Source organism: Pongo pygmaeus, chromosome 7 (genome assembly GCF_028885625.2).
Source record: "Pongo pygmaeus isolate AG05252 chromosome 7, NHGRI_mPonPyg2-v2.0_pri, whole genome shotgun sequence".
Lineage (NCBI taxonomy): Eukaryota > Metazoa > Chordata > Mammalia > Primates > Hominidae > Pongo > Pongo pygmaeus.
In genome coordinates this window covers 87,128,482-87,145,107 of record NC_072380.2, presented here as the reverse complement: position 1 = coordinate 87,145,107, position 16,626 = coordinate 87,128,482, and the positions used below count along the sequence as shown (strand labels likewise).

The 16,626-nt window shown below is 37.8% G+C and overlaps 1 protein-coding gene across 1 annotated transcript in view; it reads right to left on the bottom strand.

The window, feature by feature from the left end:
- The window catches only part of CRISPLD1 (cysteine rich secretory protein LCCL domain containing 1), a 51,208-nt gene extending 50,263 nt beyond the window's left edge, over positions 1-945 (bottom strand). The window contains exon 1 of the mRNA XM_054498431.2: positions 514-945. The gene's annotated coding sequence lies outside the window, so the exon portion shown is untranslated. The remainder of the gene's footprint in view (positions 1-513) is intronic.
- Between the last annotated feature and the right edge of the window lie 15,681 nt (positions 946-16,626).

Here is a 16,626-nt window from a genome sequence, read left to right as displayed (position 1 = left end):
AAATTGAGAGTGAATGTTTCAAAGAAATACAAAAGGCTATTCATATATGCATCCACGGCTACATCTAGGGGGCCCCGTGAACTACTCCAAATGAATGGTTTGGGTCCCTGGGGTAAGGCTCTTCTTATTCAGGCTCGGGTCAAGAACTCAATCTTTATTTCCTGGAAAGTCTGTGACTAATCTGTGGCCTGCACCCGAAGAAGCCAGCAGCTCCCCTGCAACTTGAGAGCTTTTCCTCTCAAGTGTGAAGGCAAACACTGTTCTTTCTCTGAACTCAAACGGAAAGCGAGCGACAGAGAAAGTAGGTGAAACCAACAAAGTCACTTACAAGAACTAGAGCTCCCGCTAATCTCTATCGTCGCTGCTTTCCGAGTAGCCCACCCACCCATCGTACCCAACCACTCTGTACAGCTGGCTTTTTTTTTTTTTTTAAGTACAGTTTAAGAAGGCAAAGGGAGATAAGAAAGGGTGGCAGCTTGACGACCCAGCGATGCATTTTAGAATCGCCCTTACCTCTCCAGTGTAGTTTCCTGGGAGAGGTGAGCCAAACCGGACGGCCGGCCTCTGCAGCCGCCCAGAGCCTTCACAAGGGACCGCAGACGGAGAGCCCCGCTCGCGAAGGGCCTGAGCACCGCGCGTCCGGGGGCGACGTGGGCGCTGACTGCAAGAATACGCAAGCCTCCGCTTCTGCGGCTCCCTCAACCTGGAAGAAGTGGCAGGCAAAGCGTCCAAAATTAGACCTGCAGTTGGGGTGGGAAGGGAGCTGCTTCGTTAGTTTGCCAGGGTGGGCGCCCCAGCGTCTCTGAGCATTATCTGCAGGAGCGAGGGGCGGGGACACGAGCGAGGCTCGGCGGCGGAGGCTGGCGGCGACCTCTTGCTCCTGCTCTGTAGAGCCGGCGCGCGCAGAACCAGGCGCCGAGCGCTTCCGTCGCTCCCTCGCGCTCGCGAGCATTTATTGCGGCCCCAGCGCGGGCACGTGACTTGAGCGCCCCTCCTCGCCCACCCCCACCTCCAACCAGCCCTGGCCAGAGGCCCGCCAGATCCCGGAGAAGCAGCCCGCCCTGCTTCTCCGGAACGCAGCGAAGCCAGGGCGCTCGGCCTTTGTGGGCGTGCTTTGGGCTCCCGAGACCCAAGCCCGGAAGGTCTGGCCCCTGGTGGGAGATGTGTGCAAGGAGGGCCCCAACCCCCCTCAATCCTCCCAGCTCCCCTGCATTCAAAGATCCTCCTCCCAGTCAGTTCCTTTCTGCTGAGATGCTGAAATGCCTTTAAGGGTCCTTACAGACGAGGGGGCTGCCCCAGAGAGCATGGAGTGGGTGGAGGATGGGGTTAACACCTTCAATCTTGGAGGCACAAAAGGAGAAATAGGGGACGAAATGGAAAAATACTTTTCCTTTTATTTTTCTTGGGGATCCGCATCCTTGATGAGGACCAGGTGGGGAAGATGTTCAATAGAATTTGGGGTCAATATGGGACTCAGAATGGCCTGACAGTTGAGACCCCCTCTTTATTCATAAAATATGAGGCATTGTCTTCTCAAGGTGGCCTTAGCACTTTTTTTTTCTGGTGATATATACATTTAAGGAGTTGATATAAAGGGTACCATTAATTAATTTATCAGGGATTGTTGACAGGAATTGAAACCCCAGCGCTAGAATAGGTAGTGAAAGGAGAGGCCGTTCCTTTGTTCATGTTGTAATCTGGGGTAAGAAAATTACTAATTTTAAATTCACAACAGCTTACCCTACCGAATGTGGGGCTGTTTTTTATTTTTATTTTTAATTATTTAATCCATCTATGTTTGCTTCCCTAATGTGGTGAATCATAGTCTCAATTTTCCTTCTTTCTGACTGCTAGAGTATCTAGCATATGATCAAATAAAATACAACATTATGGTAGTAACTCAAATCATCCCAAGCTGTTGCCTGTCTCTTTCCACCATTCAACTACACCGTATCTATCAAACCTAAAAACTCAACTCTAAGCCTCAGCTGAACGTGAGACCTTGCTTCCTGTCACAAAGAAAAGGGAAGTATCACTTATTAGAAAGGTGCAGAAGGTGAAAAGTTTTGATGCACATAAGACTTTTATAGAAGTGTAATTTTGCAATTTTATAGCAGTTTTAAGTGCAAAAAAGTTCTTAACTTTGTATTTTTCAAATAACTATTCATAATTTCCATGCACAGGGTTGAGAAAACTGGCTTTCCCTCCAAGAAACTGATAGAAAACCTCCAAAGTTTATAGTAAAAGAACTATCATTTGTTAAAGCAGATGAAGACTATGTTTTTATACTGCAATGTTCATGTGGCATTGAAAAGTGTACTGAATATTGAATAAAGAGCCGTTGAAAGTAATATTACTTGAAACATTTGCAAAGAGAATTCAAATTAGGAAGAAGGGAATTAAAATGATAGGGAAGTGAAGTTAAATGCATTTGTAACTCTTGAATATTTCAGTTATAAACATTCTTACACAATGTATGAATCCAACACCTAAAGGCTTACATTAAAGAAAATAAAAATTGTTTTAAGTCTTTAATTCCAAATCTTTCTCTAAACAAGGGAAAAAAAATCCTTTGACTCAGCATTTCTTTTGACTTCCAATTTGGGTACTGCAGGTGATTTAAACATTCATCATGTTAGCATTTCAATAATACATCTTGTCATTCCTGATTGAGTATATATGTCGGAAATGCCATTTTGAACAGTAAAATCAAACACAATATTCTTGAATACTCAAAGATGATACTGTTCACATTTTTTATTTGTTGTTGAGAAATCTGTGTGTAGACATAAGAAAATGTCTTCTTCACACAGAATTCACGTAAAAGTGGCACTTCGGTTTGTGGCTAAGGCTGTTACTTGTAAAGCCCTGGTTGTTTTTAGCATTGCTACTTTCTTGTGGCAAACACTGGTGGTTGCCTAACCAACAACCAGCCTTCCACCCCTTTCTTCCTTCTAAGCCCATAGTCTCCAATTTACGGGGGATATCCACCCTCTCACGTGCTGTCATACTGGCATCTTCAGGAGGCGAATGTTGATTAGTCAAAGCCAGTCATCACAATCTATCCCTGCCACCAGTGACTGATTTAGCATGGGCATGTCATGCAACCCTAGCTGTTGAAAGGAAGACTTGGGGGTAAGGAGGAGGGTTGGCAAGGGTTTTCTTCTGTAATAAAAAGAGATGCAAAAAGAGAAAATGTCTCCTTAGGTACCAGTGTGTAAGTCTGTGAAACTGAAAGATGCAGCTCTTACTTTGCAAAAGAAGACAGACAAGCCTGAGGGCAGAAACCCATTACCCTGGCCAAACAAAAAGACCAACTGGGCCTGACTCTCCCTGCCATTGACCAATCACTGCAACACCTATCTTCCACTTTTCTTGCTAAAATAAATAATAGATGTTTAAATCACAGTGACTAGGGTATTCAGTTACCGGCACCACAAAGCATTCTAACAGATACATTTCTACAAAGAAGATACATTTTTCTGTCAGTATCATATTTTTTCCATGTGGCTATTATTGTCTGCTTATGTGCATAGTTATCTTTATTCTTATGTGTTTTCCTATCCCTGAATTTGCAGAAGTGGGTATATATAGATGTTTTGTTCACTGTGTAGTTTCATGACTCCATGTCTGTTCTATCACCACTTTTTTGGTAAGTACATCCTCTATTGGGGAGGTGTAAGAATAGAATTCCTGTTGTGTTAGGAGGTAGAATCAGTGTAGGGCAATATTTTAAAACATGGAATTTAAATTAAGCTGCCTAAATTAGATTCATGAAGTGCCACTAGTCAGTGGACTTTGTGCAGCCCTGAATCCTTTCTCTTTAAAAGGAAATAATAGTAGCTATCTCATCTGTTACTTTTGTATTAAGATGAGTTAATGCATGAAAGGGCTTAAAACATAACAGTAAGTAGAAAGTACTCAAATAGGGTAAACGTTATTTAAGTCCAGAAACGGGCCTTAGAAGACCCAAATATGGAATCAAGGTTGTGGAGTGTCCCATCTCAGGAAGGAATGCTGAAAAATTGATTTGCATCCTCGTTGCCTCTGGCCAGACCTCCAGATGACCCCATTACTCAAGATAACCATCGCAACCACAGATGCTGACCTGCATCCGGTACCCCTCACAAGGTTTGCCCAACCTAGCCTGCATAACTTCTTACACATGTCAATTCTCTTGCTCTGCCTAATTAAAAAAATCCACACCAGCTTTTTCAGGGAGTCAGCTGGAGGATTCTTTTGCTTCTGCTGTCTCCCTTACACTCAAGCACAAGCCCCAAATAAAAGCCTTGTCTGGGAAATCTGTTTGGCCCATGTTAACTTTCATTACATTGGAAGCCAACGAGTCTGTGGTCGATAAAAATTCCATTGTCTGGCTTCTTTTGTGTCTGTTTTCTTTTATTTCAATATGTTTGTGAGATTTATTCCTGTTGTTGTATGTAGCTATATATAAAATAGCTATATGACCAATTTTAAAAAAAAACTTTGGCCAGGTGCGGTGGTTCATGACTGTAATCTCAGCACTTTGGGAGGCCGAGGCAGGTGGATCATTTGAGGTCAGGAGTTCGTGACTCACCTGGGAATGGTGAAACCTCATCTCTACTAAAAATAAAAAATAAAAATTAAAAATAAAAAAAGAGCCAGGCGTGGTGGCACATGCCTGTAATCCCAGCTACTTGGGAGGCTGAAGCAGGAGAATCGCTTGAACCTGAGAGGCAGAGGTTGCAGTGAGCTGAGATCGCACCATTGCACTCCAAGCTCAGTGACAGAGGAAGACTCTGTCTCAAAAAATAAATAAATAAATAAAAACAATTTTAAAACTTCATTTTTATGTTTTTTTCACCACCCTTGCTTCCCTCTATGCAGCTGGAAAAAAAAAGTCAGTAATTTCTGTATGTACTTCTGTGCTTTTTCTTTGATGAACATACCACAATTTATTTGTCCAGTCTGTTGTTGAATATTAGGATTGCTTCCAGTTTAGAACTATTAAAAATAGTACTGCCAAGAGCAATCTCATACATGTCTTTTTGTGCACATATTTACACTTTTTGAAAAATTGGCTATGTAGTTTAGAGTAGAACTACTGGGACCTAAGATATGCTTCTGTACAACTCAAGTAGATAAGCTAGGTTGTATACCTTCTTATTATTAATTTGTAAGGTTTTTTTTTTGTTTTTGGTATATGTCCTTTTTAGACATAAAGTATATCATACATTTATTATTCCTCTCCTCACTTTGTCTTTTCAGTTTCTTAATCCTATCTGCTGATGAACAGAATGTCCTAATTTTAATGAAGTCCAGTTTATCAGTCTTTTCCCTTATGATTAGTGCTCTGTGGGACCTTTAGAGAAATATTTGCTTATCCTAGAATCGTGGAAAAAAGTCTCCTGTATTATCTTCTAGCATTATTATTTTACATTTTACAGTTAGATCTTTGATCTATCTGAAATAGGTTTTTGTGTTATAATGTGAAGAAGGAATAATTTAAGATTACAATGATTATATATAAAGCTTACATTTCTTGACATCACTATTAAAACAATTCATGAATTTGTTCTGGAGAACATTCAAGTTTCAGAAATAAGAGAGAGAAAAAAATGCCATTGTTCTTTAAATCTAGAATTATTATGATGTTTCAATTGGATTATTTAAAAATATAACTGCTGAAACATGGATGAGACTGGAGGCCATTATCCTAAGTGAAATAACTCAGAAACGGAAAGTCAAATACTACATGACCTCATTTATAAGTGGGGGATAAGCAGTAGGAACACATGGACATACGGAGTGTAATGATAGACAATGGAGACTCCAAAAGGTGGGAGAGTGGAAGGAGGTTCAGGGATGGAAAATTACCTATTGGGTACGTGTTCACTATCCGATGACTTCACCACTACACAATATATCCATGTAACAAAACTACACTAAATCCATAAAATTTTTAAAAAGAAAAAAGTATATTACTGCTAAGGCCTATATTAATGCCATAATCCAAAAACTCCTTATTTCTTGATGGTGGAAAAGTAATCATTTTAAGCTTATTTTTAGATTTGCAGACCCACTTTGTCATCTGTTCTTTGAAGTTTGACTGATCTTCAATCACTAAATGTAATAATTCATTTTTAATTTTCTTCTGCAGCTTTACTGTCCTTTGTGCATCTGAAAGAAACGTCAATAATTTCTCTATGTGTTTCTGTGCTTTTCTTGATACTGTTTTCACAGCTTGAAGTCTCTTCCATGTTTTTTTTCTGAGTATGAACACCCTTACTATCCCCATTGCAAAGATGTTAATTGTCTTAGCCAGCCATTTTTTTCTGGTACTTCTCATTTCTCTAAATCTAATCACTTTCTATTCTGTAAATTATAGCTATTCATATACTTGTTGTATTTCTCCCACAATGCTAAAATCTCCTTGCAAAGAGAGATTATGATGATATGATCTTTGTATTTCTTGCCATGTGTGTTTAATGAACAAATAAATTTGGATTTTGGGAATATTTAGTATTTCTTAGAAAAGTACACACAAGTCCCTGGATGTACCAGACATAGCATAATTGCTCCCTACAATATCTGCAGACCTACTACCATGAACAGCTTTTCAGTAAGCAGTTTAGAAGTACTGCCTCAGTCATTCACTGAGATTAAAATGTATATATGTAAATATTTCTTTTAAAGAAGGAGAGAGGGAAATGCAATCCATTTCTAGACCATTCACCCTTTTCAATATACTCTTCCTAACATCCACAGGAAAATGTTTTCTAGAGAGAGGACTCAATATTTATTAAGAATTGTATTTCAGAATGATGCTCTGTTTAAATGATATTCTACTATGTATGTTTTATCAATTGATGGTTTATATTTCCATAAATCTCTTTATCACTTATATGAAAATCTGGCGTATTCAGAGTGTTAGCATCTGAGCGTCCTAAGAGTGTCGTAAGTCACAGCAGGAGTCGTAGATGTAAAACTAAAAAGAGCAATTCACTAATGTAAGACTGTTTGTCTAGATTGAAGCACCGCATTTTAATTTCTTTATATCACACAATATCCAGAATAGTGGATAATACTAAAAAGTTTTAAAATTAAAGAAGTATTTCTGAAGTACATTCAGGGTGGCATGAGAAATCTAGCTGCAGCTTCATCTTTTGCTGATTTCTTATTTCTCTAGATCTGTAGAAGTGCTTCACAATGTGCCTGGCTTAGAGGTTGCCTTTCAGGTTTACCAGGAGGGGCAGTTGAAAGGCAAGCATTGTAAAAGGAAAAGTATTCACCCATCTATCTACAGAATTAACGTCAGAGACAGGCTTTTCATCCTACTATAAGGAGGATGAAAGTTTTCTCAATTGTTGTTAGTTAGCCCATGAGGAAATAGTTGGCAAAAATCTGGCAACTATTTTAATTGTAATTCTTTTAATTGTAATTTAAAGAGTCATATTTTACAGAAGTAAAACAATTAAAATCCCTGGATTCATCAAATACATACAAATAAATGCATTAAAAATAGTATATGTGTACCTATGTATGTAGTGTTTGAATGTTAAATACATTATTTCACTAGATAGTGAAGGAGAGATTTAAAAAATTAATTAGATAATTTGCAGGGAAAACACGGGAAATATGGAAGAAAATATGAAACGTTTTATTTGTAATGTAACATCTAACTAGTACCCTGAGAATAAGCCCAAGAATTAACACAGATTTAGAAATGCTCTTCTGTTTAAAAAAAAAAAAATAGAATAACGATAAAATAAAAAATAACGTTTTCGTTAAATAATGACTTTATAAACAATAAACCGAGCACAAAGATAGAAAATATGCTTAAATAACCAGCTTTCACATACAGATCTAAAACATTCATAACCTCTATTATATGTAATTGCATTGTTCACAGAAGGTGCCTTTTGCTTTTGCTTCTATCTTGCTTCATGCTGTGCTCTTAATTCGGGTACCCATTCTGCACTTCCCTGCCTCTAAATATTTTTGTCCTTGTGTCATTTGACCAAATTATTCCCCAAATTATAACATCTCTCAATTGCTGCCTGTCTCTCTCTTCTCCTTCCTTTCAAGTTTTACCCCAAATCCTAAATCTTCCAATAACTTCTAATCATCCTCATACAGAAGTATTCTACCCACAATATAAAATCTACACATATCCTCAAATACTCAAAGAAAGCAAAGTTCAACTGGAAAAACATGTCTTTTAGACTTAAGAAAATCCTCTTTTCTAAGTGGAAGTTTTAATGACTCTGGTGATCCAGATATTAGGACCATTAAAATATATACAATTTTATTTAAAATATCATTTAGCTATCTAAACTCCTAATAAGAAAAATTAAATTTAATATGTACTTGCTAGAATTTAGGTGCAAAAATGCAACTAGTCAAGAAAGTGGCTTTTTTTTTCCTTTTAAAAAAAAGCACCATTTATTGATAACTAAGTATATTCCATGTAGTGATAGATTGAATTATTTGCCTACAAATCTTTCTCTTGTCACTGACTTTGGGCTGGGCCATGTAACTTGCCTTGCTAAATAGAATGTGAGTGTGGGTGACAGTGTGCCTATATCAAGCTAAGACTTTTGGGGGCATGGCAGTTTCTGCCTGCCCTCTTTGAACTTCTACCTTCTGCCATCAGAACAGCATACCCAGGTAGCTGTTGCTCTTTAGTTTATGTCTGCATTGACCTAAACCCTGGAGTCTAACCTAGTCCTGCTGAGGCCAGCCAAGACCTCAGCCAATCTGCCAGATATACAAATACCCAGTAAACGTTTCTATAAGCCCCTCAAATTTTTTTTAATGTATTACTGGGTTTCTTTCATTATTGATTCCTCTATTTTTTCTCACCTCTCACTGACTAGATCAGAGAAACAGTAAGTAAATTGCAGTGATAAAGTGGTAATTGTTACTTAAGATTTGCATCTGTCTAAAATATAAATTACTCCTTTTTATTGATACACACAGAATAATTGTACATATTATGGTGTACATGACATATTTTGTTTGATACATGCATATAATGTGTAATAATCAGAGTAGCTAGAACTGTCAGTTGCACAAACAGACATGAATGCCCAATAGATGTTTCTGTAAGTCCTTATAGAAACATTAAAATTTTTTTGTTTATTTTTTTGAGACGGAGTCTCACTTTGTCATCCAGGCTGGAGTACAGTGATGTGATCTCGGCTCACTGCAACCTCCGCTTCCCAGGTTCCAGTGATTCTCCTGCCTCAGCCTCCTGAGTAGCTGGGATCACAAGTGCTCGCCACCACACCCAGCCAGTTTTTGTATTTTTAGTAGAGATGGGGTTTCACCATGTTGACCAGGCTGGTCCTGAACTCCTGACCTCAGGTGATCCGCCCGCCTTAGCCTCCCAAAGTGCTGGGATTACAGCTGTGAGCCACCGCGCCAGGCAGAAATATTAATATTTTAATGTCTGTTGAACAAAACTATCACATCAAAAGACTGATAGTTTTATATTTAATGTACCAATCTTACAAAAACTGTGTGAAATAAATATTATTGAGGTTCACAGAGATTGTGACCTGAACAGAATTTATTTTTGTTTGCTCATTTAATTTTTAAGTTCGAGGATATATGCGCAAGTTTATTATATAGGTAAACTTGTGTCATGAGAGTTTGTTGTACGGGTTATTTCATCACCCAGGAATTAAGCCTAGTACACATTAGTTATTTTTCCTGATCCTCTCGCTCCTCCCATCGTCCATGCTCCTACTGGATCCAGTGTCTCTTGTTTTCCTCTATGTGTCCATGTTTTCTCATCAATTAGCTCCCACTTATAAATGAGAACATGAGGTATTTGGTTTTCTGTTCCTGTGTTAGTTTGGAAGGATAATGGCCTCCAGCTCCAACAAAGTTCCTGCAAAGGACGTGACCTTTCTCTTTTTTGTGGTTGCATAGTATTCCATAGTGTTTATGTACCACATTTTCTTTATCCAGTCTACCACTGATGGGCATTTAGGTTGATTCCATGTCTTTGCTACTATGAATAGTCTGAACAGAGTTTGATAATAAACTTTTTTCTCAAAGCTCCTGTGCTTGCCACACCCTCCCTCTTCTTCCTACCAAGCCTGTCTCACCTTCGATCCTTTATTTTTCAGGTACAAACATATTTTAAAAATATAAAAATGGTCTTGGAAGTAGGGAACAGTAGATAAGAAATAGCAAACTAATAGAGAAGATGCAGGCCGAGCATTCTGTTTTGAAGTTTCTAGATCTTACTAATAGCTATTACCCTCATTAGTGACTTAACTTTTGACAAATTTTATTGTGAGTCTTCACAATATGCTGATTTAGTCAATCGTAATCTAATGTTATATTTTGAGAAACAAGCCACATGATTTAAAAAAAAAAAAAAAAAAACAGCCTTGAAAGAGTGGTTCAAACTAAGTGGGATTCTTGAATTTGGAAGGGTCTGGTAGTACAAAAAGGCACGTCCACTTGACTGAAGATGAACAATAGAAAGCATATAGTGTCAAATCCAGCGTAAGACATATTTCTTGATAATAGAAAAGGAAAAATGAAGGTCAAAGGCTTTCTGCCCGGAACAATATTGTATAAAGGAATTCATGTTCTAAAATGTAGGGTCACGCTTGTACCAGGAAGGAAGAAGTAGGTGTGTGTGTTTTGAGAAGTGAAGAGTGGCTTATAGCCAGATGGCAGACAGAATGCGTGAAGAAAGAATCAGAAGAATTCAAGACACATTTCTTGGTTTGCCAAAGCAGCAGTCTGTCCAAGTTTATTCAAGATTTAATACTTTAAATTGAGGGGAAACAGTAACTTTAATTATACATTTGGAACATTTAAAAATTAAGATTGCCTGTAGTTATAAAAAGAACATCTGGAAAGGAGCATGTAAGAAAAACCATTACTTCTGCAAATCCCATAAGATAGATTCAATTTCTATTTTAAATTAATAGCTTATCTGTTAGTAACGATTCAGCTCACAGACCATCTATTAACAAGATGAAGCGCTGGTCCCACATGTTGAAAAAATTGCCTTTATCAAACCAGGTTTCCTGTTCCACTTCTGGTTTCTCACCATTTGTTTAAGGTCTGCCTTTAGGTCACTTTGTTAAACCAAGGGATAGGAATAGAATTAAAGAAATGCAAACAGGGACATGGATGAAATTGGAAATCATCATTCTCAGTAAACTATCGCAAGAACAAAAAACCAAACACCGCGTATTCTCACTCATAGGTGGGAAATGAACAATGAGAACACATGGACACAGGAAGGGGAACATCACACTTCGGGGACTGTTGTGAGGTGGGGGGAGGGGGGACGGATAGCATTGGGAGATACACCTAATGCTAGATGACGAGTTAGTGGGTGCAGCGCACCAGCATGGTACATGTATACATATGTAACTTACCTGCACATTGCGCACATGTACCATAAAACCTAAAGTATAATAATAATAATAATAATAATAATAAAAAAAGAAATGCAAACATGAAGGAAAAGAATATAAAGTTATATAATATACTCTTTCTTTTACTGTTACCCCTTTTACTATTCTATCCACAATCCCCCTCTCTTACTGTCTTAAAGACAAAGTTCTGTTTGTGATGCTCCACTTTACTTTTAGTACTAACATGTTTATATCTTAAAAATCTATTTAACTAAAAATTATTTTCTGAAAAAAAGTTTTTAGCTATTTAATTTGGTAAAATATACCTTGCTACTGATCTTCAGTTTGTGGCACAACCCTGGCGTCACTGTACTACTGTGGTCGTCTAAGGGAGAATATAATATCCTTAGACAGAGGAAGCTCTGTCTTGGTATTTCATGAATACTCAGTAATTATGTCTTACTGATTCATAAGTCTACATGACTTTGGTTGCTTTTCATTGCTAATCAACACCATGAAAATACCTGCAGAGAGTTTCAGCAAACCTCTAGAAATGTATTTTATTCATCAATTTAGTTTTCACTTACTCATCCATTTCATAAAAACAGGGTAAAAACCTTTGGATGATTATAAAAAGGAGCAACTTCAAGTTATTATTAGTACAATTATAGATAAAAGGTATATTAAAGAAAATTTTCTTTACTCATGTTTGTGGAAAAGTAAGCAAGCACAAGTAAAAAAATTCACGACTGCATTCATGTATAAAATTTACTAAGCCAATTATTGGCAAAACATTGTCAATTTTTAAAATTAAAACTGCCCTAATTTTAAGAGGTTTCTGCCAAGATAGTGTCATAATTTGGTTTGACTCGCTCTGTTCTCACATGTAAGGATCATGTCTTTCATAACTATAAGAGAATAGTGAAAGCCAAAGGTTGGTCTAGTCTTGAAGTTTAACCACAGGAGATAATATCTCAAAAAATAAAATGTGCTCAAGATATCAATTTCATTATTATATGCATTTAATTATGGCAAACTTGAAGGCCATCATGCCTGCTAAGGACAACTAACTACATCAGTTCTATATTCTGAGAAATTATTTCCACCTATTTTGCCAGCTTCACCAACACTATTTTCTTTTTATTTCATTGCTATTTCAAGATTTCCAGTACAAGAAATAACCTTTGTTTCTGGACTTAAGTCTGATAGAATCATAGTTTAACCAATATAACTTAATAAATTCAAAAGAATGGAGGACTCAAAACTCATGGATATTTTCTATGTTCTTTCCTATGTTTTTATAGCCAAATTATTCCTTTTCCAAATAGTATAATAAGTTTACAAATAAAATTCAGCCAATTAACTTTGTATTTATTGCATCTAAAAGTTGAGTATTTAGAACTGTAATGAAAGAACCTTCTACTTCATTGGGCTCCCAGTGGAATTGTTACACTACTGCGGTAGAAATTTGTGGATTTGTTCCTGAAGCTGCATGAGATGGGGTTCTCAGGAGTCTTGACAGAGTGATGGTCTTTTGACCACTATCAAGACCAACTGCTTCACCTGCCACAGGTGCTAATAGAATAAAGGGAAAGAAGGAAAAAATCACCAGGGAAATGCAACTTCTGATGAGATGAATGATTTAACTGTCTGATTATAAAACTGGACCCTGTGGCTTCCACCCCATTGCCCTATCTAGGTGGAAGATTTCCACATACATTTTTATTGTTTTTTATTGATTCTAGTTTATGGGGGTAAAAATTTTATAATGTATGATATGATTTCAATTCTTTGCATATATCAAAGTCATATTCTTTTCAACCTCCGAGGCCAAAACAGGACAAAGTCCTTCTAGATAGACACCAACTCTCATTCTTTCTATGACTGACCTGGTCAAACTTTGAAGAAATGAAAGGATTCTAGTTCCACATTCAGAAGAGTTTTGAATTTTTGATTTTGGAAAAAGTAGAAAACAAAGTCATTAACAAAAGTAGGTCACTTGAATGAGGTCTTCTCCTTTGGTCAAGACACAGAATGATAAGCTATTAGGAAAAGAGTGCTTATACCATGGTTGTACCATGGTTGGCAAAGGTTGGTGGAATTTGTTTTATTAAGGGACACTTCCAGCAGATTTTCTAAGACTCTATTTCTCCAAGATCAGCTTTTTAAAGGAATCAGATCTATAACTGAGCACCATGACCAGCTAGATCATTTTCATGTGTCTTTTTAGAGAAGTTTATTGCCCTTTGAAGTGTTCAACAAGTTAAGAATGCAGCAGTAAGTTGGCAGGAAGCCCCTCTGTAGATAGCATCCCATGATGATTTCTGCACAATTAAAGATGGTAGCTAAAGGCCCTTAGAGTGTGACCTGAAGAAAAAATAGCCAATACTGTCCCATGTGCTTGGCTGCATTTTATTAGCAATGTTCTCTCTACTTGCTTGGTATATAATAGATGTGGCATTTTTTTAAAGTAGTAGACTAGCCTATTCTTAAATGGTGCTGTGAGTAATTGCCTTCATTGTGGAAAAACAGAATTATATATTTATTTCATACCACAAACAAAAATAATACCAGTTCCATTAAAGATCCTCATGAAAGAGTGCTGAGAACTTGTAGGACTGATGTAGGAAGAACATCTTTTTACTATCAGGAAACAAAAGAATTTCTTAAACAAGATGAAAAAAACACAATACTCCAAATAAAATGATATATTTAGCAATGATAAAAATAAATAGCTTTGGTATAATAAAAGAAATCAAAAACAAAATTAAAAGACAAACCACAGATTAAAATAATAAAAGATTAAAAGATAACGTATCAATGACTGGTTTGTATTCACAATCAGCAAGGTACCTCAAAAATCATTAAGCAAAACACAAATGACCCAACAGGTGAAACTGGGCAAAGAATAGAAGGAGAAAATTGAATAGCAACAAACTTATGAAATGTACTACCTCATTAGTAATGAGAGAAATTCAAATTAAAATAATAAATACCCAGTATCAATTTCTGGCCAGGATGTAGAGAAATATGGACTCCCATTCTGACATTACCGGGACTTGCCATATGCTGGGAATCTGCAAAGCACATCCCATTACTCATAGACAGTTGTATATGAGTAAATAAACTATAACACATACAAGAGACAAATACACATCAGCATAAACTGGAGGTTGCCTTTAGGAAGGATAATAGAGTGATATAGGGATATAAACAGTGGAGACAGTGACAAGGAAGCTTTGTCTGCATCTGATACCTTTTAAATTGAGAGACAGACACAGAGAGACAGAGAGATCTGAACCATGAGTATAGCTGTTAGATTGTGCATCTTCTTCAGCCTTCTTACCACTACCCTTTAGTAGTCTCCTCACAGAACTCATGTCCTACTATATGTATAAATGTTCAAACCAAGTTGGGGTAATGATTGTTATTCCCTTTAACATACAATGAAACAAAGTGGGAGCCATTAATTGACTTGCTCAAAGCTAGCAATTGAGGCAGTTGGAATTAGAACCCAGGCTTGATATGTCACAAGAACATTTTCTGTCAAGGCATCTTACCAGCTACATCTAATGATGTACCTAGGGAGGGACTGGCAAGCAGCATCTGTGGCACAGAGGGAAGGCAGTGGTGTGCATCCAGACAGGAGGTCCAGTCCAAGCTCTGCCATATATACTCTCATGGACTCAAAAGTTACATGAGCTCTCTGAGTCTTAGTTTACCCATCTCTAAAAGAGATCCAGTAACATCTGCAGAGTGGTATTGTAAGGGTCAAATATGATGCTAAATATAATGTACTTTATCAATGCATGACTACCGACAAATTATTTTAGAAGAATGTCTTACGGTTCTCCAGAGGGACAGAACTAATAGGATGTTTGTATATATGAAAGAGTGTTTACTAGGGGCCCAGTGAAGTGGCTCACACCTGTAATCCCAGCACTTTTGGGGGGCTGAGGTAGAGGGATGGGTTGAGGTCAGGAGTTTGAGACCAGCCTGCCCAACATGGTGAAACACCATCTTCTCTACCAAAAATACAAAACTTAACCAGGAATGGTGGTGCATGTCTGTAATCCCAGCTACTGGGGAGGCTGAGGCATGAGAATCACTTGAACTCAAGAGATGTAGGTTGCAGTGAGCAGAGATTGCACCATTTCACTCCAGCCTGAGTGACAGAGGGAAACTGTGTCTCAGAAAATAAAAAATAAAAAATAAAATGGGAGTTTATTAGGGAGAATTAGTTCATACGATCACAAGACGAAGTCCCACGATAGGCTGTCTGCAAGCTCAGCCCCAGTCCAAAAGCCTCAAATGCAGGGAAACCAACAGTGCAGCCTTTTGTCTATGACTGAAGACCAGAGAGCCCCTGGCAAACTACTGGTGTAAGTCCAATAGTCCAAAGGCTGAGGAATCTGGAGTCTGATGTCCAAGGGCAGGAGAAACAGAAGGAAACATCCAGCATGGGAGACAGATGAAAGCCAGAAGACTCAGTAAGACTTAGCCCTCTTTCTTCCAACTATTTTGTTATAGCCACGCTGGCAGCCAATTTGATGGTGCCCACCCACATTGAGGGTGAGTCTTCCTCTCCCAGTCCACTGACTAAAACAACCTCACAGACACACCCAGAAACAATACTTTACCAGCTATCTAGGCATCCTTCAATCTAATCAAGTTGGCACATAAAATTAACCATCACAAAGATGAAGTAATCTCTTCTGATTAGGAATTAGCAATCCTAAAATCCCCATTACCTAGCACAGTGCCTTGCAGCTAATAAGCATTCAATAAATATTTGTTGATGGTGATGTTGACCTTGTCCACACAGAACACTAGAAGTCAACCAGATCTGGCAGTTCTCTATCAAAGTCCCACACAAATATGTTACCCTACAAAGGAGTAAAATATCCCAGGCTAGTACAGAAAAATAATATAATGCATTAATCTGTCACTGCATGAAACTCTTCTATGATACCTGATCTTTTAGTCTTTGGATGAGTATGCCTCCTTATATGACAACAACATTGTAATATTTTCTGAAGGGATGAAAGATACTGTTTGTCCTTCAGCATCAAAGAAGCCATTCCTAAGGCAGACAGCTACCAATAACTTAACTATATTTAGAAGAGATTGCGAACTAAACACACTCCTCTAATTCTAAACTTAACAGTTAGCTGCCCAGCTCCATTCCTCTTTACCCAGTAATCTCTAGGGCTACTTCAGTATCACTGGATGAGGGGGAAAGTGTGAGGAATGG